Source organism: Miscanthus floridulus, chromosome 9, assembly GCF_019320115.1.
Source record: "Miscanthus floridulus cultivar M001 chromosome 9, ASM1932011v1, whole genome shotgun sequence".
NCBI lineage: Eukaryota > Viridiplantae > Streptophyta > Magnoliopsida > Poales > Poaceae > Miscanthus > Miscanthus floridulus.
Genome location: NC_089588.1, coordinates 8,166,272 through 8,170,809, shown reverse-complemented (window position 1 = coordinate 8,170,809; position 4,538 = coordinate 8,166,272). Strand labels below are relative to the sequence as shown.

The following is a 4,538-nucleotide window of genomic DNA, read 5'->3' as shown; positions in this document are numbered from 1 at the left end:
TCCCTATATTGACCGCATGTCAGTGACGGAGCGGGTATTGACCGTCGAGAGAGTCCTCTATAGTTGTGACAGACAACAACGGACGAAGAAAATACAGATACAGATAGTGAGTGTAGCTAGTACAGATAGTTGTTACCGTAATGTGTACAAATAATGTTTTTTTTTGGTTATGTATATATACAATCGATTTATTTGTATTTCGTCGTACATAATTGTTAGCGGTTTGAACAGTCTTCCTATATGTAAATCTTGGCTCCGGCCGCCTCTAACAACAGGGCAGTGACGGACCGTCGAGAGAGTCCACCTATAGTTGTGACAGACAACGGCAGACGAAGAAAATACAGATACAGATAGCGAGTGTAGGCCAAGCACGTCTGGAGGAACGTGGTGCGAACCATACAACGCTTACTCGCTTAGCGATGACGAAAACCAGCAGACGAAGAAGATACAGTACAGATACAGATAGAGAGTGAGACGACGGAGGAGTACTGTACTGTAGAGGCAGTCAACTTGAGGGCATACCATTCTACGGTGGCGCATGGGCCAGTACGGCTTCTACACGGCAGGTGACCGACGACCTCAAGTATGTTGACCTCTCTGGCATACCATTCTACGGTATTAACACTCTCACTCCGGTATTAACACCATAGCGACATTATTGTCGATGGTTGCCACCATGCATCGCCTAGCTGCTGCCATGCTCGTGTTGCTCTGCTGCTGCTGCTTGTTCCTCGCCACGCAGCAGCAGCAGCAGCAGCTCCAGCCAGCCGCCGGTGGTAACAGAGCGAGCCCGAGCTACATACCACACGAGAGGGACGCCCTGCTGGCATTCAAGCACGGCGTCACCAGCGACCCTGGCGGCGTCCTCAGCTCGTGGCGGCGAGACGGTCGCCACGACGAGCAAGACTGCTGCCGGTGGAGAGGCGTCCGGTGCAGCAACCGAACTGGCCACGTCCACGAGCTTCGACTTGGAGGCACCTTCCCACCAGATTTGGCCGGCCAGATAAGTCCTTCTAGAGCACCTTGACCTCAGCGGGAATGATCTAGCAGGGCCAACGGGTCGTCTTCCCGAGTTCTTGGGCTCTCTAAAGAATCTCATGTATCTTAACCTCTCTGGCATACCATTTTACGGTGGCGTGCCTCCCCAGCTTGGCAACTTGTCAAGGCTGCAGTATCTAGATCTTTCCAGCTGGTGGATGGATGGCATGAACTCGATGGATCTCTCATGGTTAACACACGTTCCTTCCATACAATATCTTAACTTGGACGGAGTGGACCTCAGCACAGTAGCAGATTGGCCTCGTGTCATGAATATGCTTCCTTCTTTGAGGGCCCTCCATCTTTCAGGCTGCTCTCTTGCAAGCGCAAACCAGTCGCTGCCACACCTGAACCTTACAAATCTCGAGGAGCTCGATGCCTCCCGGAACTCCTTCCTCCATCCAATGGTGACCAGCTGGTTCTGGAACATAACAAGCCTTAGATTCCTTTACCTCAGCTGCACTAGTATGTACGGTCAATTTCCGGATGCTCTTGGAGACATGACATCCCTGCAAGTCCTTGATCTTTCATATATTTATTGTGATTATATTCAAGATTATGACAAGAACATGCGCATCATGACCATGGATCTGAAGAACCTATGCAATTTGGAGGTCCTGAACCTTGAACAGACTCTCTTATATGGTGACGTAGCTGAGCTGTTTAGGAATCTACCTCGATGTTCACCCAACAAATTGAAAGAATTGCACCTCGGTTCGAACCATTTAACCGGGATGTTACCAAGATGGATAGGGCAATTCATGAGCTTGGTTGCTCTGAATCTAGGTTGGAACAACCTAAACGGACATGTCCCATATGAGATTGGAAAGCTTAGTAATCTGACCCATCTAGATCTAAATACAAATAAACTGGATGGCACGATAACTGAGGAACACTTTGCTAGTGCAAGGAGCTTGAAATATATAGACTTGTCATATAATGCCGTGAAGATTGAGATCAGCTCGGACTGGCAACCACCATCTAAATTAGATATTGTAAACTTTGCATCTTGCCAGATGGGCCCACTGTTTCCTGGGTGGCTTCAGTGGAATGTGAGCATCGCCTATCTTGATATCTCGAGTGCAGGTATAGCTGATAGGCTTCCACAGTGGTTCTCCGATGCCTTTTCAAATGTTCAGGAACTCTACCTCAGTTCAAACAAATTAACTGGTCAGATACCCACGCTGCCACCAAACATACGTACTTTGGACTTGTCCAATAACTTCTTGTCAGGACCTCTGCCCTCTGCTACTAGATCCGCCAATCTAAGCCGGCTTTCTCTGTTCTCCAACCGACTCACTGGTCATATACCTGAATCTTTTTGTAAATATCAGCAATTATTTGTGTTGGACTTATCCAACAATTTTTTGGAGGGAGAACCACCGTTATGCATCGGGGTAATGGAATATATGGGATTTGTAGCCTTCAGTAACAATAGTTTGTCAGGAAAGTTCCCGTCTTTTCTGCAAAAATTGGCAAATGTGCAGTTCCTAGATTTGTCTTGGAACAAATTCTCTGGAAGATTGCCAATGTGGATTGGAAGCTTAACATCATTAAGAGTTATACGATTAAGTCACAACAAGTTCTTTGGTAGCATTCCAATGAGCATCACAAACCTTTCTTGCCTTCAGTACATGGATCTAAATAACAATAAAATATCAGGCTCAATACCGATCTACCTATCAAATCTTAAATTTATGACAAACACATCCATGATGGATTATTATGACAGCTCTGAGACATTTGATTATCATCTTAATAGTTTCTCTACGGTCTGGAAGGGGCAGGAATTGAACTATGGTTCCATGAAAAGAATTGAGGAGACAAGTATGACGAGCATTGATTTATCTTCAAACGACTTAACCGGTGAAATTCCAAAAGAAATAGCTGTTCTTGATGCGCTTGTGAATTTGAATCTATCAAGGAACAACTTGACTGGAGTTATTCCAAAGAAGATCGGGGAAATGCGATCACTGCAATCATTGGACCTCTCGAGGAACATGCTTTCAGGGGAAATACCAGCCACTCTGTCAAATCTGACATTCTTAAGTTACTTGGAATTATCATACAATGATCTTACAGGAAGAATTCCATCGGGAGTACAGCTTGATACCCTATATGCAGAGTATCCATCTATGTACATTGGCAACATCGGTCTTTGTGGACATCCTCTTCAAAACAATTGCTCGAGCGAGCGTCATGCACCAAAGCAGGGTGGCCTGGGAAGAACTAAAGAAGGTTATGGGATACCATTCTTTTATCTTGGACTCGGGTGCGGCTTCGTGGTTGGTACATGGATTACATTTGGTGTTTTGTTGTTCAAGAGAAACTGGAGAATTGCTTGCTTTCGACTCTCGGACAAGTTGTACGACAAAGTATATGTCCTTGTTGCTACATGGGCAAGAGCAAGACAAACACAAACTGACTAGCAAGCATGAAGCAAAGGCGATGGTCGGCACTTCAACTAAAATTAGCCAATGCATGCATGTTTGAATAATGGAAGTGGGAGAGAAGTCTTTTCAGGAGTGCTTTGAATTTTGTTACTACCAGTATTACATATTGCCATGGTTTTCTTTACGAAATGAAGATTTGTGTGTCTGTGTTTATCTCTTATATCATGTAATAAACTGAGAACCGACACTTGATCATTGGCCAACATTAGTGTTTGTTGTACAAGATAGATATTAGTTGTTAGTATATAGATAACATAAGTATGTTGTAAACTCTGGCTGATCTTCAGGATGTTGGTTTGTAGTCTGTACAAGATGTTCGCCTGGTCAGCTCAGGGCACTATATAACACGTAGACGCGGCCTCTACAGAGGTTAACACGCTTCACCAAGTTTTACAGTAATAATTATTTCCTTATGATGATGAACATAAGACATGGTCAATCAATTCCATGTAGCGCTTCAGGCGGCACTACATAATTGGTCCCTGTGGGCCATGGTAGTCCAATCCGGCAACCTGAATACGACCTATTGTTGCATGTTCCACGCTCATCGTCCACATTAGGGCTTGTTTGGCTGCACCAGTATCCACCTTAGTCCACGTGTGTTGAAGTGGATTGAGGTGAATACAATGTGCAGCCAAACAAGGCTTGGCGTGCCGTGGAATTTTAGTGTACCTAGGCGAGGGATGATATGAATCAAAATATCATGGTCTCATCTGCAACCAAAGTGTTACATATAAGCAACATTCAATTACCATACACATTGAACAAGAAAGCAGAGAACAAGGAGAGCAAATTTCTCAGAAATTGAAGAGCCCAAGACATGAGCACCGCTTAACTGGTGGAGCAGTAGTATACTACTACACCTGCAGTACACATTTGAGATGATGACTTTTTATGATCAGGCAAATAAAAAAATAAAGTTTTCATAAAAAAATTAAAAAAAAGTTTATATATAGTCACCAGCATGATCTTTGTTACGTACCATCGCAAGGGAATAATCATGTTCAATCTGCCCACACGCGACTCAACACAAAACTGGTAATATGG

General features: G+C 44.3%; 1 pseudogene; it reads left to right on the top strand.

The window, feature by feature from the left end:
* The first annotated feature begins 649 nt into the window (after positions 1 to 649).
* On the top strand, positions 650 to 3,842 carry LOC136481279 (receptor-like protein EIX2; annotated as a pseudogene).
* Positions 3,843 to 4,538: the final 696 nt, after the last annotated feature.